Source organism: Haliaeetus albicilla, chromosome 9 (assembly GCF_947461875.1).
Source record: "Haliaeetus albicilla chromosome 9, bHalAlb1.1, whole genome shotgun sequence".
NCBI classification, from domain to species: Eukaryota; Metazoa; Chordata; class Aves; order Accipitriformes; family Accipitridae; genus Haliaeetus; species Haliaeetus albicilla.
This window is the reverse complement of record NC_091491.1, coordinates 18,444,731-18,469,842: the sequence shown is the minus strand read 5'-3', so window position 1 is coordinate 18,469,842 and position 25,112 is coordinate 18,444,731. Positions and strand designations below refer to the sequence as shown.

Genomic DNA, 25,112 nt, shown 5'->3' with positions numbered 1-25,112 from the left:
AAGATGAGAACGCAAGGATAAAAGATGTATTGTATAACTGAAACTATGTTGACTGAGGCTCTGTGCCCGTATGTTTGATATATACAGCGATGGGGCTTCTGGGGTCTAGAAAAGCTCCAGAAAGCTGCACAGTGAGGATAACAGCTTTTCTTCAAAAACAACAGCAGCAAATGCTCTTCTAGCAGTTTTCCTGCTCCTAGTGCTCAGAATCCCTGACTACAGCCCTGAGTGCCTGGGGTAAGGAAGAGACTTGCTATATTTACTTCCCCTATTGCTTATATCCTATGGTTATCAAACCATGGCCAGATCTTTTTGATTTAACCTCAGCTGTTTTGGGCTGTTGTCGCTGGCAAGCAAACATTAGTAGAACACCAGAAAATCTTGAGTTGCATTCTCCCACATTTACCTGGTGTGTTTGTGAAAGAGTCCCAAGTACCACAGGAGTGAGTCCCATAGTGTGCACTGAGAGTGTGAGAGGAAGATTCTGCTTCCTTCCCATTTAGGCACTTGCCTTGGTAAGTCTTCTTAGTGTGTCTCATCAAGCAGAACATTGTCTGGATTTTTGTTTCCTTTTTTTTTAAAGGAAAAGGCAAAATATTTCATTTTTTTAAAGGAAATCTTCACAACTCTTTAAAAGCAGGAAAAAAATTAACTTGGCAGTGGGTCTATATATCCATCATGCATGTTGTGGTTTTCTCTCTCATCATTCATTATTATTGAGAACAATTGTTTTTCTTTTCTTAAAAGTTCACTTTATTAGAGTAAAATTTCATCATTTAACTTCTAATCAGGAAAGCAAATGGATGTGTCCAAAGCAAGTGTAATTTGTATAGTCTTTGAAGCATATGTGGAGTTTTGTTGGCTGGCTGGCTGACTGGCAGAAAAAAGATTATTTTTGGCTTGTTCCCTACAAGCTTGCCTGTTCTGGGGCCAACAAAACTGTAAGAACAGGCAGTACATTATTTACTTTGTCAACTGGTTCCTATGGGTAATTAATCCATCACTTAGCTTCACTGCGCCTTAGCAAAGTGCTTTCCTACACAATCACTTCCTGGAATAAAAAAATCTCTGAGGTAAAATACTAAATCTGTGAGGTAGGGATTTTACATGAACAGACATCTTAAGTGTTAGAATTGAAATATCTCAAATAGCTGGCAATCGGACAGGCTTATCTTCATCTTCCCTGCTGGACCAAAAGCTGGGTATTGATTAGTCTTGAGTATTTTTCGTAGTAGTGCTAGGAGTGATGTAGGGTGAAGATACCAATGTCCAATCATTTAGTCACATTTTGTGAGTAGTCTTGTCTTTGTTTTATTGCATTCCAGAACATGTTTTATTGCTTGTGGATAAGGAAACTATGGTAACCGCATTATTCTTAGCCTTCCTGGAAGAAGCAGCTTTCAAATAAATAGAGAAGGTTGAAATACATTTTTAAGGCATTTGGCAGACCAAGTGTTGCATTAAAAAACAAAACGCCCAACCACTGAGTTTTAGCTCATTTTGGATAAAGAGAAAATGGTTATGAAATAAAAAATAAAAACCCTTTCATAAAACTAGAATAATTTATTGGCAAGAAGACTAGAGGAATAGAAGAAAGCTGGAAAGGTCGTATAGAGCCCACCTAAGAAGATCAGCATGAGAGTGTGTAAGAGCCAAGAAAAACTCAATAAAAAAGTAATAATAAGGGTTTGGGATGAGAAAAGAGGCAGGGGAAGTCATTTTCTTGGGGCATCTGTTTGACATTCTTTCAAAGGCATTCTTGATGCTTAGGAAAAGAGATTTTTGTGTTTAGATTGTACTTGGACTTTACTTTGTGTTTGTTCCAGATAAAGACCCTATCCTTATATCTTTTTGCTTCCACAGTATAATAAGGTAAAATGCAGCAAGAGAAAAATCTATACTGCAAATGCATTGTGGTTCTGTCCTTCCAGTGCATAAATAGTAAGTATAGGACAGACATAGCTTCAAGCTTCATGAAATGTGTTACACGTAAACTGAAGTAAAGAACATGAGGGATTAAGCATATAAAAAGCCTGCCTGCCCAGCTCTCAAGTGATCATGGTGATAACGAGGAAAACTATACTGCTTATCAAGTAATTGGCCTGGGTGAGTAGGCCTGTTTGCTTGGAAATATCTGATGCGTACAAAGGGTTTGTTCTGTCCTGCTGTGCGAAGGGTCCATATGGCTCCGTGCTTTGGACGAAATGCTATTGCAGTTCAACATGTTGAGTGTTTAGCTCCCTGAAGCCCTAGATGAACAGTACCATCCCCATCTCATGAAAGCAAAGCACTAAATGTTTGCAAAATAACAGCAAGACTCCCTGTTTTTTCCTTATCTCTTACGGCTCTATGTTTGATAAGTTTGGAATTTGGTATGTGAAGTCTTGTTCTGAGGAAATGCACGACTCATTGGCTTCAGCAGGCCAGGATTTTATCTAAGATGTAACACCATTGCCTTACATTTTAAAGTGACAATATTGTAGTATGTTACAGATGTTTGTGCTAACTAGTGCTTGTTGACAAGATGCAATTAAGCTAATTGGTTCCAACATAGATGTTTCTGATTTAACAAAGTAATTCATATAGAAGAATGTTCAGGAAGTGGTGCAAACCATACATCTGCCACATACCAAAGGCATCAGATATTGTAGCAGTCCTCTCTGTCTTACCGAGCCATGTACAACTGGGGCTGTTGAGTCTCTAAAGCGTTATTCTTGTGCTAAACTCTTTGATCACTCACTGGGAAGTTGTTCTAGGCTTACCCAGTGCTCCTCCAAGCACAGCCAATTTTAAACAAGACAGACATGTAAACTGTTTGGTTTTTAAAACAAACAAACAAACAAACAAAAACCACAAACAAACAAAAAAACCAGAACAAACCCCCAAACTCATAAAATGTCAATGCAGATGAATTCAGAACAACATGCTTTAATTTTGTTAAATGTCAGTAATATCCTTCATAGCATTTTTCACATTATCCATCTACATTCCAGTTAATAGAAATCTCTTGTGTACTATATGAGGACAAATTTCAAAAGACAGAAAAAATTTAAAATAGTGTTGCAAAATGTTATCATCCCCTTTTATTAAAAGAGTACAGAATAGGTTGAAAAAGCTACAGTCACAACAGATTCCAGACTGAAAACAGAATTAGAATTATTGATCATATGGAAGCAATGTATAACATTCCTGTGTAATCTGGGAGAGGAGATTTACTACTTTTATATCTTAATGTGAGTATATTGCTCTCCCAACTGATACTAAAGCAAACAGAAACCAGTTAACAAATACCCCCACGCACCTTTTTTTTTTTCCTCAGAGGGCTTAATTCCCACTTTTGTGTCTTGCATATTTCTGCAACCAAGGTTGACAACTGTGGTGCAGAAGCAGCAATTATGATTTATTTGCAGAGTACTGTATAAAGCTCAGTGCTGTCAAGGACAAGAAATAATGTTCACTGATGGACATAAATCTTTACTGGATCTGAGTTTTTGGTCAAAGTGTTTGCGTAACTTTGCATGGGGTTCAGATGTGCATGTTCAGAATATGGAGTCAGAATTGTAACTTCTTTTACTGTCTGACGGATTTAGTTTTTACAGTTCTCAGGTCTGCAAAATTCTAAAGTTGTTTCAGAGGGCTTTTTGCAATGGATTTAAAGCAAATCAGTATATTCAAATACTCTATAGCAATTATGTCTCATCAAACATCAGGATCAGGAGCTCAGTGGTCCCAAGGGCCACTAAAGCCATATTTCTGCTTTCTACCATGGGCAGCTGTGGCTGCTCTGAGCCACTTTCTCACGCCCTCGTCAGCATTAGGACTTGGTTGTTCACTGCACGAGGGATCCTCCCTCAGCAGGCTGAAGAGGAACAGAGGGTGATGGAAGCCAGTATAGCTCACTCAGCACTATGGATTATCCTCATCTGAGGAAAGACTATCTTGCAAGTGGATGTTGGGGTTTTTTGGAAAGATAGGAGAAATGGGATAAGGTTTCACATTTGCAGTCATGCAGTGAGCAATCCAAATGCTTGTTCCCACACATACATGTGAGGTGTGGGTTGGTAGCTCCCATAACATGCATGCTATGATCTGTAGCATACACACAGACCACCAGCAGGAGTTCAATCCATACAGAAGCATTTCTATAAAATACATAATTTTGCTAGACCCACGCTTTCTCTAAATAGCACTATTAATTTGATACTCATTAGGAACAAACAAAAACCACCCAGGATTAGCTTAGGTCTTGGGGCAAGAATAGCACATGGGAGTCTGTCACAATTTTAACTCCTAAACAAAAATGCTGAGGTGTTAACAGTGGAAGGGGCCCTGCGCATGCATAAGGGAATGACTGGGTTATGGGGTCAGTCTCTGAGTGGACCTAACTCCTCCTTCCAGGAGCCAAACTTGAAGAAGCAGAACAGCAGAGGTAGCCTCTGTGTTTCACCTCTTTGTGGGCACGGGTGCATCCCCACACACATACTGACGTTTGAAGAGGGGAAGATACTGCCCAAACTTTCATCTGTGGCTGTAAAACAGGCCTAAATACATCACTCAAATAACTGGAGACAGCATGATGACTTTGGAGTTCTTACATTAGCCCTGCCAGCTGTTAAATTGTAAAGACTCTATCAGCTTCTGTTAACACTCATTAATGATAGCTTGTGAGTATTAGGGGACTCTTAATAATGTCTGTTGTTTGCTGGCATTAAATGTGTTTCCAGTTAGTGCGATATAGAGAGGCTTGGCTCCACAAATAGTTTTCCACTTGGAGAAAAATGATCCAACAATGTTTTAACTCCTGAAGTTACTTGTGCCAAATCATCTCAAAGTCTGCCTGTATTTTATCCAGTGTGTCTGTGGGTTCCTAGAACTCTGATGCTCCCCACCGCTTAAAGAAAACATGGCATGTCTACTGATGCTGATCACAAGAGGTCTTTTTATGGTGAAGGCTGCAACCAACTTCCAATACTTTGACATCCCATTAATAGAGCTCTTTTAATCTGTACCAGTGGTATCGTATCCTGTAGGGCTAAGGGTTATGCTTGCAGAAGGTCTTGGCTTCCTGCCTGCCACTTCTAGCACAAGGGCCATCTACCATGGCACCACTGAGATCTTCAAATCCTTGCTCTGCTGCACTTGAGTTAGTGGGGCAGGCAGGCGCTAACCCTCTAAGGTTCTGATGGTCCCTACCTGCTGAGGGGTCTCACATGCACCTAATCCCAGGCTTTCTAATTTGCCATCCTTCAACCGGTATTGCCTGCAGGGCCTGGCTGTGGAGTGCACACACACGATCAGACCCTGTGCAATGACAGCCAAGGATAACCCGTGAGCAGGTGAAGATGAGTGATTTCACCATTCATGTGTGAAGTGGGAGCCTTGTTTTCAAACCTGCCCTCTGTCTGATACAGAGAAAGAACTTGCCCCTGTCCTTGGTGTACCTCACTAGCTATCCTTGGGAGCTCCTTGTTTGGCTTTCAGGGATCCTTGGTTTGGTACCTAAATCTCCACCACTGTTCTATGGAAGGAAGAGCATTAAAAGCACTGCAATATTTGCACCCTTTATATAATCTGACTTCAGAGTATAGCATAAATTAAACTGTAGTTATTCCTGCTTGAAATGGTCGCCCGATGGTGTGCAAAAACAAGTCTGTTACAATTCACTCTGCTGATGTCTTTATTTTAAAAATAGTTTTGGGGATGTCCATGCCCCAGTTCACTAGTTTAAGAAACACCTGTGAAGGATAACAGTACAATAACGAAGTGGATATTGGAGTACAAAGGGGATAAAGAAGGAATGTGACAGAGTAGGAATGCTGGGTAAAGGTTAGTGTAGAGGTTATTCCAGGTTTAAGTGTTTGCATAGAGACAAAGGAGTGAATATATCTGATTTTAGATTGTGTCTCAGGTTCCTCAGCATGGTTTTGATATCGGAATGTTTCTTGGATTTGTTCTCCTCTCTCCAAATCCTGATTTAGAGCAGCTCCTCTCCGCAAAGTTTTCTCTTTTTTCCTAATCCCCAGAAGACATTTGAACCCTGTGGTGGAAAAATAAAATCTCTCCTGACTCTTCTGGCCCTTCAGAGAGCACTGTTAATCCCTCAAAAGATCTTCCCTGTCAGTTTCAGCCCTGTCCTGTGACCAAGGCCCTTTGTACATACACTCAGTAAACTGGGGACAGAGTTGGCAGCAAGTTCAGCCATGCTTTAATGCAATGAAGGCATTGGCATATTCCTTGCAGTTTTGTATTGCCACTCTGATAAAAGCAGCAAAACTGTGGGAGCTGTAGAGGGAAGAAAGATCAGTGACAACAACCAAGCTGCTGAAGCGCCAGCCTGGCTTTTCCTGAGGCTTGTGGAAAGACTCCCCCTCCCTCTGGGGCACCTGGGGCCAGACCTTGCTTGGTGCCATTGGCATGCCCTGGGAGAGCCACTGTTCCACTGCAGGTCAGTCATACGCCTGCTCCTTGCAGCAAAATGAGGAAATGTTACTTGCAATAACCCCACTACTCCCACACTTGAACACATGCGCGCTCCATAGGCAAGCAAACAAGAATGGCCTTTGTCCTTAGCAGTATGGGGCTGACTGGCGCACCTCCATGTGGCACATACTTGTCAGGCAGATTTGCATGGAATTGTGGACCATGATCAGGGTCTCAGAGGACAGGAGTAGAGAGCTGTGCTGGTTTACAGCAGTTGAATATCAAGTTCAGCTTTCTTGAAATTTTGGGTTGAGGGGCAGGTGCAGTTGTAGGGAACAGTGACCTGAAAGGTGTTGATGTGGGTTATTTTTTTCATTCCTACTTCTAGCTGCTTTTATCTATAATCTTTAGAGAGGATCCTGCTTCTGACTATTCCACTGATTTGCCACTGGCAAGTCCTCATGTCAGTGGGTTTTGTGAAAAGAAAGCAGGCTGCTTGAGCTATCCAATATGGACTGAATCTCCAGTTTCTTCACATTCCTCTGTGCCTAATGGATGCTTTGCTAGTAAAGCAGGGGGGCACCTTGTTCATTTACTGTTGGGGCTATCAGTTTCCCATCCTTGCCTTGCTGATCATCTTGACAGCCACTTACCAAGTTTATTTTCTGAGCTGTATCTTAAATTGTTACTAATTTCTCGGTCGATGGGGCAGGGTCTTGGAGAACAGCCCATCAAAACTCATTCTTCAGGGTGTGTCGTTCTGTTGCATTTTTTCCAGCCTGCTGGCTAAAACAGAGGTATCAGGGAAAGGTGGCCTCGGAAGGCCGCTTGACCATGTAAAATTTCTGCCCTGCTTTTCTGTTGTGTAGGACATAAAAATGTCTAGCCTATTTCTTGTACACATGTCATGTATCTTTTAGCTTGTCATAGCTTGTCTCATTCTCATACTCCATGGAGCTTGTTGTTCTCCGCAGCCCTCCTATGGCTCCTCTAATTTCATCAGAAGACAATGAAGGAGGATTCTCAAATTAACATTATTACATGCCAACTTGGAAGAACTTTACAGAGCTGTTACTTGTAAGCAGTTTTCCCATTTTCTGCATCCACAAGACTAGTATATTCTGTAGAGGTGAGGAGGCTCAGCAGTCAGAGAAGTGTCATAACACTGCTCTGCAACCAAATGCATTTTTTTAAAGATGGCAGCTAAAGGAACGCTGTACTCATATTTTATAATGTGTTGGCTCAACAGAATATGCCAGAGAGCCCAAAACTACATGGCTTTCTTGAAAATTCCTGTGTAGTCAGAAAGAAAGGAGTCTTACGGTCTAAAACAAACAAAAAAATAAAGCTTGCCCCTGTTCCCTGCCCCTTCCAACCACCTCTCTTAAAAACCTCTTACAGGGATTATCTTTTAGTGTGTTTTCAGCTCTGTACATTATGCATCTTCCTCTACCCCATGTTGGTTACCACATTCATCTTGTCACTCACCTTGCACTGTTATTCATCCCCTTCTTCTCACCCACTTTTATCTGTTTTCACTGACTTCATTGCAGCTTCTTCTGATATCACCTGCTTCAGGTCCCACAACTCTGCCCATGCCTGTTTCCCTCTCTCCTTTCCCTGACATTTCTCAGAGTGTTTCTCTGCCTCTATTTCTCCCTTATTTCTCTGTTCCAATCCACGTAGTGCCCAAATGAAGACCATTCCCTTTCTGTGTTATCCATGGCTGTCAAATTTTCAGCTCAAAAATCAGATAGCCAAAAAAAAAAAAAGGCATTAAAATAATTTGTAGGACCTCCTGAACACCTCCTCCCTTGGTTACTAAGGATGGTTGTTGCCACCCTGTCTGTTCCTCAGCTCTATAACAAGATTGTCATCTTCTATTCTGACCCCTTTCTAGCTATTGCATTCAAGCTGTTAATCTTGCCAGGTCTCTAAGATGCAGCATTTCCTTTCCTATCCATCCGTCTTACTGTATATCTCATTCAGCCTGTCTTTATTTCAGAGCATCATTAATACAGCATCCTTTGTTCTGCCTGTGTCCAATCTTGTATTGAAAAGATCCATTTTCCTAGGCTATTGCATGGACTGTGCCAGCCTTTGCTTCTCTCTGCTTGTTTCTTGTTCCACCACATCTATCGTTACATGCTTTGTTTTGTTTCCCAGACCATTCCTGTCTGTATCCCTTGCCTGTCATCGGTCATTCAGTATTGAGAGAGAATTTTCCACCTTCAGTCAAACCCAAACATATGCTCAGCACTAGCCCAACCCACCCTGGAAATGTGTCATCTTCTGTGTGTGATGCTGGAAGCTCCCTTGCCTCAGCTCACAGAAGCGTGTGGGATGTGTTGTGTCAGTACGTGGCTCACAGCAGCAACATGGTTCCTCTGACACCAGAGCTCTAGGCCATGACAATAATTCCCAGGTGCTTCAAATGTGTTAATAGTTACTGTTGCTGCTCTTGAAAATAAAACTTGCTTTAGGAGACCTTGGAAGATTTTCTAGCTTTAGTAGAGTCTGAAAGCAAAAGACTGGTTGCTAAGCACATTGTCATCTTTTTTTTTAATTGTTGTCAGGGGTGGCCCACCTAAACAGCTGCTTTTCTTGCAGCGTACCAATGTGGCCATGCCTTAATCTATGCACTACACAAAGAAAATGTCAGGCCAATTTTCTTTCCATTGATAATTATCTCATTAATCTTAGTTCTCAAGCAGGAGAACAACTTGTAATGTTTTGGCAGTATTACATGAGTAAACTGCCCAGGGAAATACTGGCTGTAAACGCTGTGTGGGCTTAAACCATGCAGTACTAACTAGAGAAACATGCAGTGGGAGTAACTGTACTCTAGTAACACAGTGTTACACACTGTAAAACTCAGAGAAAATTGTGGGCCTTTGCCAGACTCTTTTCCATTTTAGAAATATATGATCAAATGCAGTTTAAGAAGCTGTACTTGTTCAGATGTTTTCTGGCCATGGCTCAATACTGAATGACATCATTTTGGAAGGTGTTAGCTGCAGTTGTTACTGAGGGTTAATTCAATGCATAACAGGATTGATAGTTGCTTAGGTTGGATGCTGGGCAAGTGTGATAATGGGATATTTGGGAGTTAAGGAAACTTGGTTTTCATGGATTGATTTGCAGGTAGCAATGCTTGCCTCTCTCAATTTCATTCTCAGTCCTTGTTTTCAGCTGCTGAACTGAAAACTGAGTGGAAATTTGTCCATTGAATGTTCACTCAGAGCCTGGATTCTTTTATGAAAGATGCATTTGAAATGGTTCAATCACCCCGGTGTTATTAGGTGGAAGTATTTTCATCACCCAGTTAAAAAAATAAAAATTAATAGAAGCTTCTTCCCCAAGAAGCTCTTCAACAGCTCTGTGTTATGAAAAAGGCAGTAATAATTTGGTGATTTTTATGTCACAGAAAGGTTAATGGGGGAAAAAACCAGTCATATGGATCTAGGTGAAATTTGTTACTTTGGCTGTTGAACTGTTGAAGGTTTCTGCACGTGCTGAACATGTTCTCCTCGTCTGTAGTTCTCTATACACAGCATCCAAACAGCCAGTGATCCAACTAGAGGGACAGGGGAAGTTGATATTTGTGTCTGTGGCTTCATTGGTGTAAAAAGAGAGAGTAATGCTACCTCAGAAGATACCCTATTTAGGAACATCTTAGGAAAACTTGTCAAGAAGTTAGTATTTGCTTACTCAGTGCTGTGTTTGCATGGTATGCAAAGCTCTGTTGAACAGAGCAGGCAAATACCACAGAGCTGACTGCCAACCAGCTGACTGCTGCGGTGCCCTGCGCAGAGAATGAGGTAGTTTAGCTGGGGCAAGAAGTACACAACTGTGTATCATATCAGATGGGCCTAATCCAGGCTCCAATCTAGCACTCCTTCTCCTGTCTTTGTTACTTGTTAATATTTTGACACATTTTTCACCTCATCGGAGAGAGGGTGTTGATAAATGACCCAGTAAGTGTGTTCTTTTTTCCTCTAGTGATTTTTAGAGCACAGTTTGTTTATGCCTTCAATAGTAATCATCCTTGGCTTTAAGAGGAGTTGAATTGCATTGTGTGTCTTGCACTTGTAGCAGACACATCCCTGTTTGTGCTAAGTCAAGTATAGGAAATCCTGGAAATGTGCTTTAGCGTGATATGTAGCTTACTACTCAGAGCCTTGCTTTCCGAGTCTGCTGTCTTGCAAGAGAGGGGAAAGGTGCTGATGGCAGGGCTGGTCCCCTCTGCATGGCTGCCCTCAGGGGCCTCGCTCTGGGGCATGTGCTCTTTGCTTTCCCAGTGCACTGGATATAACTTCAGGGCTTGACTTCTCATTTATTTGCCTGTTCTACTGAAGCACCTGTGCTGCTTATTACAGTTACTGATTTTTCACGTTTATGTACATGTACCTTTCAGCTCCCAGTTCAGCTGCTACAATATTGAAATGCTGATTTTGTTCAGCAGGCAAGTGGGTTCGTCTGTATGCTTCTGGCCTCCTAAAACTGACACCTAAAACAGTCTTCAAAAGCTTAGGCCTCAATTGCTGCAGATAAAAGCAAGGTGACGAGTAAGGGCTGGACAATAATTAGTATCATTTTGATGGAAAGTAAAGGGGTGTCCTTCTGTTTCTGCTTTATTTAGTATTAGACTGGGGGTTCTTGAACAATTTACTCTCTGAAGGCTTGGTCACTGACCAGCTTCTCTGACTGCAGCATGGCTTTGTGTGCAACCAGGCTTTCGAGGCTGCTCTGTGCTCACCACTTGCACCGTTTGAGTGGCAGCTTTATTCCCTTGGTGCAGCCCTGGTTGAGGATGGCTCTTAGAGGAAGGATTAGAAGTAAATTATTACAATTGCAAATTAGATTCCAATGAAGATTGTGCAGCACTTACTTGAAATAATGCTCCCTCAATGATAGTTATACAAACTAAGTCCCACTCTACTACAAGCCACAAGGTGAAACATTCAGCTGTTTTCATCTCTTGGCTGATGCCACCTACCATAGAAGCATGTCTGACCAGTGAGGAAAAAGAATGAGGCTTTGTTTCTGTAACAGAAAAATGCCACATGGTGTTTAGCAGCTTGTGGCAGCAGCTGGAGACCCCCCTGCCCCACAAACACTTTGAGTTACCATGAAAGTAACTCCCCCATGTGCAGAGACTCTGCAAAAGACTGTATGAGGGGATTCACTGCTTGGGTGTGAAAACAAAAGCCAGGTCACAGCTAGAGTCACTGCAGTTTTTGTCCTTGTCGAGACCAGTTTCTACTCATGCTTGCTTATTCACGGTGGGGTCAGAAGGGTGACTGCACCTTAACATTAATTGTGTAATGCTCCAAGATGTACACAAGGTAAGCATGTTCTATGTGCCCAGGCAACGTACTGTAGGAGGGCACTTAGGTCTGTACATCAGGAAAGCAAAGGAACATAGCTGTGGCTTAGGATGTTTCTTAGAGACAGCTCCAACAAAGATAGGTGAAAATGCACCCTCTGTTACAATTTTGCATCTTTTTTTTCCTGTATTTTCATCTCGGTATCAGTTTCCCCCCAACTTCTCCTCCCAGGTGGTCTCAGAGCAGTGCCCAAGAAGCAAACTACTTTCCCGTTTAAGATGTCTTTATAGATACTCAGTCAAACTTTCTATGCTTTCACCTTCAAATGCTCAAGCATGTTCCTGAGTGGCAAACATTTCAGATTACTGGAGAATTACATCATCATGGATTTTAGAAATTGCCTAGTATCCTGTGGCAGCAACAGTATACCTCTGCCAGCTTGAGTCACCAGTGTGTGACTTGGTGGGTCACTGGAGTTGATCTATTTCTTCGCAGTTTAACTAAGTGACTAGAGAAGATAGTAGTTGCTGTGCAGGTTTCAAAGAAGCATGTGTGATCATGCTTCCCATTCACCATGATTAGCTTCTCCTGAAGATCTGCATCCCTCCCAAGTACTGTTTGGTGGCTTGTGCCCAAACTCAATCAGCTCATGAAAAGCCTTCAAAATGAGACAAGATTTGCAGAATGCCCAGGAGTTGAACAATGCGATGATGCGAGTCAACTGTGGACTTGAACTTTCATTAAATTGAAGTCTGCAAGCTTAGGGATCTAAGTGTTATGTTGTGGTGCATATGGCAAGGAGAATTGGTTTTTCAAAGCCATTAAGTGAATGCAGGCCAAAAACTTAAAAACACCTGGGAGCTTGGGCAGCCTGTGGATCCCAGTAGTTTGCTTCATATGTGAAGTTCTGATTATCAAGTCTTGAAGCTGCACTGAGAGCACAAGCCCTCGTCCTATGCATTATTCCCCTTGTTCTATGTTTAGGCTAGAGACAAGGAGATTTGCTGGATCTTTAAGTTCAGAAACCGGCAAACTGAAATAATTCTAGACTTGATTTTATAATGCCTAGAAAAGACAGATATCTTAAATGTTAGGGAAGCATTAGGAGACAATGGAAGTTGTTTGGCTGCTTGGCACTTTCTATATAACTCCTGCTGATGTTAGCACAGTTTGGGGAAAAAAAACAAAATGAAAGAAAAGTACCCAGCCTCTTAAACCTTTTTCATTTTAAATCTCTCACCTGCTGTGTTCCAGGATACATATGGGAGCTATACAGATCTTCAAGAAACATTATGGGCATTGAAGTGCTAACACCTGAAAAAAGACAGCTTTTTTTTATATGTATTCTCTCAATTGTGGGAGCAGCTGAGTGCGTTCTCTTCATAGCCACATCATGTGGCTGTTCCCTCATTGCCCTTCCCAGAGACAGATGCTACCATAGGTGTTTAGCAGTTAGTATGATTAAGGGGGGAGCCATGACTTCTGTTTCCTGCTCTTAGGAATGTGTGTGTATATATACATGTTGTGGTTTTGGATTTATGGGTTTTTTTTCATGTTTGAAACCACTGGGTAAAGTGCAGAGTCAGCCTCTTTGCACCCAGCTCCATGCATGAACTAATGTATCATCTAGCCCTAGCTCCAGGGGCGGGATTGCTGGATTCACACTCCTCAGTTTCATGAGGGGTGTGTGGGGTGAGCACTGGAAGATGCAGAATTACCTTCCATCAGTGAATGACTTGAATACTGGGCGCTCCTCTTCCTTTCCTAGGGAGTGCTATTACTGCTGGCTGTTGAGTAAAAGGTGGGCTCAGCTCTGCTGGCTAGAGGAAAGAAAAGGGCTGCTACTGTAGACAAAAGAGCCTGTCTGTGATGGATGCTCTCCAAGAGCCATCCCTGGCCTTTACAAGGAGGAGTGCCTTTTCATCCTGACTCTGATGAGACATTGGTGGGAGCTGTGCTTAGGCTGGGGCATCTGTGAGTATACCCCAGGCAGCTTGATGCTTGGTGAACTTCACAGTCCAGCAGCAAAATGTTAAGTTCATAAAAGCATGTTTAGGGCTCTGCAGAGCTGACTAAAGGTTTTCTGGTTGCAGAGATTTGGGGTTTGAGTGCCTTAGTCCCATGGAGGCATTGGCAGAAGTAGCCAAGTCCTTTAGACATTCTGGCTGCGGGATCCTGCCGGGGACCAGATGGCAGAGTCCAACAGGAGCCGCTTCTCCTGGACCCCCAGTCAGAGGGCTGCATCTCCGCCTGTCCTCTTCGCAAACACCCAGCAGCTTGTTGCACGCTCATGTGTGCCAGAAGCTGTGCGTGCCCTCACGGTGCCCTTGCGCTGTCCCATGGCCAGCTTTCCCCAGCCCTGGCAGGAGGAGCGGGATTTGCCTTCTGGCAGGACTTGTCTCTATTGCTGGCACGCTCTTAGTGCGGGTAGAAGGATTTAAAAAAGCAGACGCCTAATCCACTCCTGACCCTCCTTAAAAGCCTCCCCTGCACACGGCCACGTTGGGCTGGCGCTTGCCGCGTTGCTAAGGCCTGCATGTATCCTGGAGACGGCGCCCAGCAAATAGCTGAGTCGCTCTCTGGAAAGCCAATATCGCAGCCCGGATTGCAGTGCTCCGGCACGCTCCGGCTTTCTGTGAGAAGGAATTCAACGTCTTCCTTCTGCTAAAGCGATGGCGACGGTTCCTTCAGCAAAGAAGATGTGGAAACCCATGGGTGTGCTGATAAGCATCCCCCTGAGATAAGGGGGTGGAGAGAGGGGGGCGTTTTGGCACATGTGCTGTGCAGTACCAGCAATGGCTGTGTCGAACCATATAGACTTCTGCTTTTGAGAGCTGCAAACCAGCTTTTGTTCACAGCCCTCTGCCCCCATCTGTGCCCCCGCTGTGGGCTGTACAGCGGTCACTTGAGAAGGCTGCTGCTGTTTCATTGTTGGCTTTTTTTTTTCCGGGGGCTGAAGCCATGGCAAAGGTCCCCGACCGAAGCAGGCACAAATGGAGTGCGCTTCACACTTTCCTCCGCTGCAACATGAACCCGGAGACCCAGCGGGTAGTAGTCTTTGTCATCCTGCTCTTCCTCATCATCGTCAACGTGGTGCTGATGTTTCTTTTGGCATTTCACTGAAGGAGGACTGTCGATAGTGGTGTCGTGCATGGGGGTTTCCAGGACTGGGCGACAAATCAGCAGGTCAGCTTGTCATTGTCTGCCTCTGGTCTGCTTGTCTGCAGTTACAGTAACTGTGTGTCTCAGAGTATCCCTCCTTTGTTTTTTAATCATCAGTTCCTTCCCCACCCTGCTCCCCTCACTCTCCTCCTGTCATCACCTGTGCCTTGCAGTTTGGATCACCGTTAAACCAGAGAAAGGGAAAGAGGTAACAGAGCCAACTTGCTTAATTGTAACCGCTCTCCGTGGCCCTAATCAGCCTCAATTCCTAACGATTACGATACTGTGCCTATATGTAGCACTTCTCAGCCCTGGAGAAGCCCAAAATGCTGCTGCTTTGTTTGCAGAGGGTCAGTCATCCTATAATGAGCCCTTACACAAGGACCTGCTACATGTAAACACCTGCTGTAAAAATCTGAACCCCGTAATGCCTCTGTTGCTCTGCCATTGTGAACATTGTGCTCTGCGGTGGCATGAGTAATGCCCAATTAGCTGAAGTGATTGATCAATAGAGTGCATCAGAAATTCGGGCTGAATAAACGCTGCAGCAGTGTGGCAGGGGGTGTTTTGTTGGCTTTTATCCTGTTTCCTTTATTATACCTCAGTGCTTATCTGCTACATGTATTAAAATGGCTGGCAGAACCACAGCACAGGACACTGCTTGAAGGCCACATGTTTCTCACTGGCTGGTAGTAGCCAGGCACAGTGGGCAAGCGACTCAAGGAGCACTCTTGTAGACCCATTAGGAGGGAAGGGTAGCAAAGCAGCATGTTGCTCCAGGCCTGTTCACCTCAATGATGTTTTATCGGCAGCCTTTTACATCACAACACTTCCAGACTTGGGCATTGGCACCTCAGTGGATCAACCCTCTACTCGATGGCATTGAAGGAGACCAATTCCTGGAGGAAGACAGACTGGAAAGGAAGCCACGGTGCTCTGGTCTTAATGACACTGCTTGCATTTGTGCTGGAGACTGTGCAAAATATCCAAGCCCTTAAAATTCAGCAGGATCCTTCATTTTGTGTGTTAGGTAATCTGCAATTTAAGTACAGCTTTCATGAGGGTAGTGCATTTGCTGGCACTAATGGTTGAAGTTACTGCAGTCGTTTCAGACCTGAATGTTTATGGGTCCTGGAGTCTGATCAGATATTGAGAAAGGCTGGAGGGTGATGTTGTGTCTGTGATCATGAGTGGTGTACTCTGTACCAGTTACTTATGTTATTGTGTGTAGTACATTCATGTTGTGCAAACCCACATCACTTTAGCACACAGAAATGAAAATTGTACTTGCTGAGCTCCTTTCTGTTACATCTGAGGTATGGAACATCCTTTTGCCTGAGAGAGGAGAGTCTCCTGCAGTGCTGGGTAGGGGGCAGCAGCAGGCCCCAGATCGCTGCACTTCTCTGGGAATCTCTTATGTAGATGAACAGTTTTGAATTATTAAAAATCTCAAACTAGGCTATTAATTCTATTAGCTAGACATTGTGATAAACAGCCACTGGAACCATCCAGTATTTGCTGTTTTCTGAAGTTACCATTTAAAAAAACCCAAAACTCCGAACCTCAGCACACAACACTGCCTTTCAAACAAATCTGTTTTCTCTCCCCTCTAAACTTTATCTGTGGTCTTAGTTACAGCTGGAATCAGAACTTTATGGCATAAGGTGGAAAAAAGATTGTTTATTGGAAAGAACAAGTGAAAGATGTGAAAAAATACCTCAAGTCTTCAAATGACAGATGAGGGACCAAAGTATGGTCTTGGGGTCATAGGTGTCAGCGACAGAAAGCTTTTGGCAGCTGCTTGTGAAGGCAGATCATGCACAAGGTTTGAGCAGGCTCTGAAAGTGCTTGAGCATTCAGAAGCTCTCACCTCTCATCTAGTGGGTGTGTGTTTTGCTCTTGACAGCAGTGGGAACAGTAACAGGCCTCAGCATCACGGCAGCCCCTGCAATGTGTTTGAACTGTCAGTTATTGCTGTCTTGCCTGCTCTGTATCTTGAAATAGTGCAAAACACACCTGGTGTTAGATGAGAACTGCAGTTATTCACAGGGCCTGCATATGCACACATAGCTCTGGAGAGTAGCCGGTAGGTCAACTCCATTCATAATCCGAACATTTGGGTCAACACATACAAGCCATGTGGGGTGGCTGGTAAGCTGAGCACAAACGTCTGCCAGCCAAGACCGATCCTAGATTCACAAAGTGACGAGTGCTCTTGTTTAGCTTGGTGTCACGTCACTGAAATGCTCCTTGGGTGGCTTTTGTCACTGAACTAGAGACTGTATCTTCCTGTTATATGCTGCCTAGGAAGGTGCTTCAGGGAAGTTTTCCAGGAACTTATTTAGTGTCCTTCAAAATTAATTAGGTAGCTGGACCTGGTCTTGTGGTGATGAAGTAATTCACCCTCTGCTAGCTGCTGCTTGCTCAGTTTGGGGACATCCTATTCCCACTGCTCGGAAGGGATCGAATACCAAACCTGGCGATGGTGGGCTCCTGGGGCAGGCACAGCGCTGCTGTGAGCGGGCAAGTGCTCCCACAACACTGCAGCCTTCTCCTTCCCTTTTCTCTCTGGCCCACTTTTATCCCATCTACACCATACCTGGTACAGCATTTCTTATTTCCAAAAAGTTCCCTTTACTTTGCCCAGTTAGAGTGGCAGTGTCTGTGGGAGCCAGAGCCATTTGCCTCTGCTTCTTTGACACATGAAAGCTTGTGCAGAAGCAGCCAGTGCATGTAATGGGAGGTGGAAGAGTGTCTTGCTAGGAGCTGATCCAGTGCCCCTAAATGCTCACTGCTGATACTAGAGAGAAAATGTAAGTCTCAGGAATAACATGAGTTTGGGCAGTTAATGCCTCTGAGGTACAGAGCTGCCACATTGCTTCCTGCAGGGCAGCTCTCCCCTCTGGGAAACATTGCAGTTGTTGACACAAAGGAACCAAGACTTCCCCAGTGGGAGAAGACCTGCCTGCTGCTAGAGAAATAAAACAAAGATCTGTTTTCTTCAAGGGCTATGAAGAGTCCAGGACAGAGAGGGATAACCTGGAAGAAAAGTATGTTATAGAAAAAGGTAACGCAAGTGCTGGTGAAATTGCCTCCCCCTTCCCTGTATGGGGCAATTTGCATTACCCTTGTGTAGGGTGATTTCACCAGATTATTGGTACCAGAATAGTTGGGAGCAAAAAAAGTAGAATTGTTCTTGCATTTAAAAATTCTTATAAGACAAATTGCAAGATTACAGAGTACTCTTTGGAGATATGTGTTACAACACTGCCTGCTGCAGGTGTTAACACTGGTTGCTAAGAGCCTGGGAACACTTTCCCTCTTAATATTTAATGTTAGGTAAATTTTCATTTTCTCTTTCCACTGCTTGTCTAGGTGTTCAATACCTGACTAGTCCTGCAGTATCTGTGTCGAGTTTTGTCATGGGGAACCCAGTGTTTTTCTCTTTTGTCAGCTTCACCTACAGCTGTGTACATTAAGCTGGAAGCTGCAGTTGGCATGTAAGTGTTAATCAGTCTGATACTAGTTGTGACTCATTCAAGCTTGCCTCAGATCTTGGCTGAAGAAGCTGCAATGGCCGATAAAGCCCAGGAAAAATAAAGCTGGTGAAGGATCCCTGAATCACGTGCAGGAGCTGTAGATGGTGATAGAATGGCGGTGCGGAAGGAGAAGACTTTGGCATTTCTGTCAACAAAGTTGGCTTTTTTCTTTGCTGTCAGTGCACTTATTTGACACAAGAGACAGATGCTCTGCAGGAAGGCTGTGATTGCCTTCCCTGCAGTGATCTGAATGTCAGGCTCTGCCATGACATTTGGGCTGTAGCCACAGGGAGGGAACAGCATGGCCAAGGAAGGGGGAGAGATGCAGTCACTGCCCCTCTGCAAAGCACTTGGGGTGCTTGGTGCCCACTGTGCTCTCTGCTCCTGCTGCAGACCAGGCCATGCCAACCAGGTCCTTTTGTGGCTGCTGGACTCTCCCTTCTCCTCCCTGGGGTGCAGAGTAAGAGCTGTGTGTCCATTCTTTTCCCTGTGCTGCCACTGCGGTACTGGTGTACTCCAGCTGCGTGGCAAAGCAGTGTGCAGGGATGGGACAGTGTGTTGCCCCTGCATGGGGCAAGTTCACCAGAACATTTAACAGGCACGAGCTTTGCTCTGCTACTGCTTTACTTTGAGCCTGCAAGTGCAAAGAGCATCTATGAACAGGAGTGAGACTAAGACATCATTTCCAAAGGGAGATCTGGGCTTTAGATTGTATCTTTTCTTAATTTGTTCTCCCAGGCTAAACTCATTTCTGTGGTGGTATCTGCTGTCTTTGTGATTTATTCTTGAAATCTAAGGCATGAGCTGGCCAGATAAGAAACACAGTAAGCGTTTTAGATTGATAACATCAACAATTACTTTTAATTAATGCTTCCAGTGTTTTGATTTAAAGAAGAAGAAAAAAAAACCAACCCAAAGAAGTCCAATTATGCAGGTTAAAGAAAGATTTTAAAAGGGGGAGTATTGTTATTTATGCCATGTCACTGGGCTTATTAACTACAGAATGTGCTGGAAACTCTGGAATAAAATTATGTCTGATTTGAATCTTTGTATCTGTTCTTTGGCTGGGATTACTCCAGGCATGACTGTGGTTGTCACATATAGTGCACCCACACCGTCTCCGTGTTTGGCAGTAGTGGAAATGGGACTCAAAAGTGGTAGCATGGACTTGCTGAAGGCCCACAGTGGCATTCTCTATCCTGTTGCAAGCACGCAAGCCTTCTGTGTTTATAACTGGTAAGAGTGATGGTTAGCTCAGCTATGCTGGTAGTGCTAAAAGAAAAATGTTTCCCCAAGTACCAAGAGGATGTTGTTGAACCTTTCAGCAGAGGAGTCAGTCAGGTGTGAAGGACCGAGGAGAGGGAAATTTGGGAGTTTGCTCTCCCTTGCAGCTGACCAGCCCATCTGGCCCCTCTGGAACAAGGGCCTGGTGCAGGTCTCTGGTCCCACGCGTGGTGCTGCAGCACTGAGGTCCCACATCTTCCCCTTCTCCCTCCAGGGAGCAAGACCCTAGCACGGTCCCTTCCAGCATGCTTTTCCCTCCAGAGAGCACCAGTTTCACATTGGGCACCTGAATCTCTGCTGTCCCTTGGTGGCAGAGCAAGTAGAGCCTCTACCAGCTGGGGGAACAGGGGCTGCCTTTACCCCCCTCCTTCCTATGTGCAGCAGCTCCTGTCCAGAGCAGGCTGCTGGGCAAAGCCAAGGTGACACAAGGCATGGAGCAAACCACCATAGCATCCACACTTAAAAATCTTGTGCTTGTTCAATGTTGCATCCATTTAGGATATCAGCACAGGAATGGAATTAGTATGTTGTCTTCTACTAAGCTGTGCTGGTTTGTAGTGACCACTATGCAGGGGCAGTACCTGAATGTTATTTATAGGCCCAGTGTCTATAGCCTTTGTGGTAAAAAAGATGGGCTGCTAAGGAGTCATGAGTTAGTATCCCAATTCACACCTGTAGCACCCAGGAGTCAGGACTTGTTATATACTAAGCACTATCTAATCATGTAGTGAGAAGATTTGCACTAGACACCAAGAGAGGACAGCCAGGAACTGCAGTATCCCATTGCTGCCTGATTTACCGGAATGTGCTCTGCACTGAGCCGCTTTTGCAAAACTACTTTGTCGTACTGAAAAGCCTGTGGCCACTATGGGGGGGGTTGTGCAGGGATTCAAGGGGACTAAATGAGAGCCTGCATGGAACAGAAGATACGTTGATTTTTTCCTATTTGGACTAAAGAAGCCATGTTCTGCAGGAAGAACAGCAGGTGCTTCAGTCTCCCACAGTTAGAGAGCTTGTTTGCAATGTGGTCGTGGAAACAGAAATGTGGCTCTGGTCTGAGGCTTTAGCTTTGTTTAGGCCATTAGGTCTCTTCATCCAGACGATGCGAACTTGAGACAAATGAATAAAATGGATGTATTCAAAAGCATACTAGTATAGGGTCGCAGAAGATCCCAGGAACCTGCTTCTTGAATTAATCTTCTTTACCTAGCACAGGACACTTGCAATATGAAAAGGTTAGTGTTTGGGTTTTTTTGGGTTGGGGTTTTTTTTGAGTGTACTTACCTTGAAGAACCTTCTGTAGGGACTACAAAAGAAATGACTCATTTTTATATTTACAGATACTAACCAAAAACAAAGCTTCCTCTGCCTGACAGTGAGACATTATCAAGTTTTTTTTGTTCTATTCCTTCTCTCTATCTGATATTCAGATTTTCCTTTGCCCCATTTTCAAAGAAAAGGACAGACAGCAATTCTTAGTTCAGTGAAGAAAGGATCTAAAACAGTGTGTGTGCATCGAGAGAGAGATTACCAGAAAGGGGTGCGGAGGTGCAGAAATCATAAGTTTTAGGTCACCAAAAACCTGCAGGGTTTCTCTCTGAGGAGAAGGTGAAGAAGGGAAACAGATACTACATTGTGCATCATTCTTTTGAGGCAGGGAGACCATCTTTGAGAGCCAGGACATGGAAATTGCTAAACAATCTCAGCTGGCCCAGCATGTCTGCCAGTACCTACCAGTGTTGTACAGACTTTGGCACAGTGCTGTTAATCCAAGGGAGATGTCTTCACAGGAGATAGGAGCAATAAAAATTATTTCAGCGTGTTCTTTGCAGTGTGTTTCATCAAAATTAAAGCATGCAAACACATGAAAAGGAAAGCCATGCGCTGTGTTTCTGGCTTAGTGCCTGCTGTGAGCCCAAAGAGATGCTGACCTTTTGATGATTCAGAGCAGTTTGCTAGCAACACAGTTTGTATCTGCTTTAAAATGTTTTCTTTAACCTTATTTGTAAAAAAATTTAGATTAATTTGCCTTCAAGCCATAACTGATTCTGTAACCTGCTGTATCTTTTGGGGGAAGGGAATAGCAACAGTCATCAGCAGGCAGAGAGCTCTGGGAACTGCATGGTTCCCTTTCCTTTTCTTCTGCAAAGAGCCAGGATGCAACATTTATCCTCAATAAACCACTGTGTCGGATGAGCTGCAACTGAACTGTTTTGGATACGTTGTCCTGGGGGATCTGTACAGTATATTCCTCACTTGTCCAAAGAAATAATGGTGAAAGAGGAAGCAAAAAAGGAAGTAGAAAGGAAAAATCTCAAAATTAAGTCATGGGAGAGGCTGTGGAATTGGGAGCTGTCCTGGAGAGAAGGAAAAGGATGGGAAATGTCCCAAGGGGATGTGCTGGTGGGAGTGCACACAGGAAGGGTAATGCTGCAGGCAGCAGCAAGAGGAGAATGGGGCAAGTTTGTAGTATCAGTGACATAAAAATGTGTTAATGTAACATTAAGTAAAATTAATAGTTTCTATTTGTGTGTCTGAGAAATGTAGTAGTTAAAACTACTAGTTAGGTAGTGTAAAAAAGCTGCAACAGCAATCACTCTTAAAAGTGAGAACAGCCAAACAGAAACATCCTGGGCTATTTCCATTCCCAGGTTGTACAGTTAAAATCAGGGCATCAGAAAATGTAAAAATTGCTTTAACCAGATATGCTTCATATTCTACAGTAAACATGGACTTCAAAACTGTTGGTGAGGTGAAGAGGCAAGCCAGTGAGGCTGACACGGTTTTCATCTACAGCCAAACTGGAACTAGAAACTAGAAACTTTGTAGATGGTGTGAGCTCTAGGTCAAAGTCTTGTTCAAACCTGAGAGTTCAACCCCAGGCCTCACTCCTTTCCAGTCTTTGAAACCAAAGAAAATAGGAGAAGAGTGTGTGGCTGATTTCCAGGTGCTGTTATGGCACCAGCCAAGTAAATCCTGTTACAACCCCCTGAGTAGGTTTTTGCACCCACCTCCAGCCATGGCAGTCAGAGCTGTTGGCCACCGGTTGTGGGGTCTGTGCTGAGCCAGGAGAGGATGGCTCAGTGCTCCCCAAAGCACCCCAGAATAGCTGGAAGGGGGGTAAAAACAGAAATTCTGTCAGAGATCTGGGCTGTTCGGGGTAAATGGGACTGTGGCGCTTGGATCCTACCTTAACCTGGAGTGAAGAGTGCCACACAATTGGGAGAGGTATGAGGATTGGATTAGCCAAAAGTTAAAGATACTTAAACCACTTTTAAGCCTTAGAGTATTTCAAGCTCCTTAAACCACTTTAAGGCTTTAGATGGGTTTAAAATGCTTAAAACGCTTTAAGGCCTTAGATGAGTTTAAGCCGTTTAAGCTGATTTAGAGCTTTAGAATGACTTAAGTTTTCTGGCTTTGAGTGCTTAAGGAGGTTTTGAGGTCCTTTGAGCTCTTAATTGTAAAGGCCTTTCTGAACTTTTTGAGTGAAGATGAGGCACTTACCCGCTCCTGCAACCTGTGCTCAGGAACTCTTCCCTCCTGAAAGCTTCCCAAGCAACGTCTGAACAGCCAGGTTTCCCTGGGTACACTTTCATCCTCCCTTTTTTTTTTTGGGGGGGGGGGAAGTGGGGAAAAAAAAAAAGGCTGGGAGTTGGACATCCATGTGGCAGGGATGAATGGCTAATCCAGGTGTGTGGACTTACCTTCCTCCATGCACCTGGTGAGTGTTGTGTGGGTAGGATAAAGCGTGTGGGATCTGTTATGTCGAAGCTGTGTGGAAGTGCTGCATTTAACCTCTGCCTGAGGAGTCCCAGCCAGGAGGATGACAGCCCTACCACAGAGGACATCCTGATGTCCTTGTAATCACTGTGTTGGCAATTGCTAATTTTCCACCTGAACAAGAATACTGCTGTACCTCAGGGAACATGTCTGTCCCTGTCAAGTAAACATTTTCAGGGCTTACCATTTTCAAGAAGTATTTTTGGGTAATATAAATAGACAACATTTCTTTTCTTTTGTGTTTTTTACTACCTTAATGCCCTAAGACTAGCTCTATAGGACCAGCCAGTAACACTTTTCTCTGTGACTTGGGCTAACTGCTCAGGAATAGATGCAAGTATGGCCTGGCTCTTTTCCTTGTGTGCCTTCCCAGATCCTTGATGGGCTGTATCCAGATATGCTGTGTTTAAATGGCCTTGATGGACATACATTTGCTTAATCTCATTTTAAATCATCTCTGTGTTTGGTTCTGTGGCATGGCTTAATTATGCACCACAGGGAAAAAGTACTGCTTTTGTACTAAATTTCTTGCCTGGCAATTTCACTGGGCACCCATTGGCCTTGCATTACGAATAACCATGTGTAAGCCTTCATCTCATGGGCACCCTCCATCCACCTTTCTCTGTTGTAACTTCAAGGTCTTGTTTAGCTTGTACTGGCCTAGAATCTCTGCCCACTTTTGATTCATACTGCTTTTTGTGCTTTGTTTAGTTTTCTTCCCTCTTTCTTTTTAAGTCATTCCTGACATTCAGACTTCCTGACCCTGATGGAGCAGGCCGGTGTTTTCTTAAATCTGTCTGCAGGGACATTCCTGAGGAGCAGCTCCTTTAGTCAGGCATTTGTATTAGATATTGCTTGTATTGCATCCGTCAGCATAGAATTTCATTCGCCATTTTGTCACCCTGTTACTCAGCATTGTAGAAAGACTGAAAATATATTTCACTTATACCAGAAAATGAATGTCTTATACATTTAAATAAGTATCCTCTGGAAACTTGTATGAAAGGTTAAAATAGAAGCTATTTTACAGCTTTACTTACTGTAAGCACTACCAGCAACTGCAACATTTAACTATAAAATGTGATACAAGGACAACCTTTTGCAGAGTACTAACAGGTTTCAGAAGGGCTTTGCTCCTGTTGTTTCCTTATGCCAAAGCTTAAGGATATTAGTTCCCCAAATTAGCAAACTCCCTTGATACACAGGTCAGGGGAGAGTGATGGTTGGGGTACTGAGGGCACTGACAGGATGTAGATGAGTAGGTGTCCTCCTCAGCTATAGGTAACCATCCCCACTCTTTTATAAGAACTTTTGTGGCCTATTTCAGCCAAAAGTAAAATGGTCTAAAGCAATTTCAGTTATTTGTTTTGCATTATAATAATCAGCTCTCATATCTTACGTATGAGGAACTGATAACTTCTTGCATCATTCTGGAGTTTGAAACACCACATTTAACTGAACTCAGATGGACATGCACCTGGCATACTTTCTCATGCTGTACTTTTCACACAGAGGTTGAAATAACATGGAGGACAGCTCCGCCTCCTCTGCTTTCTACAAGGGTTGCTTCCCTCCTCCTGTAGCACTTGATAAAGGG

At 43.8% G+C, this 25,112-nt stretch overlaps 1 protein-coding gene across 1 annotated transcript in view; it reads left to right on the top strand.

Moving 5' to 3' along the window:
• The window catches only part of ARHGEF4 (Rho guanine nucleotide exchange factor 4), a 191,203-nt gene that overhangs the window by 143,508 nt on the left and 22,583 nt on the right, over nucleotides 1-25,112 (top strand).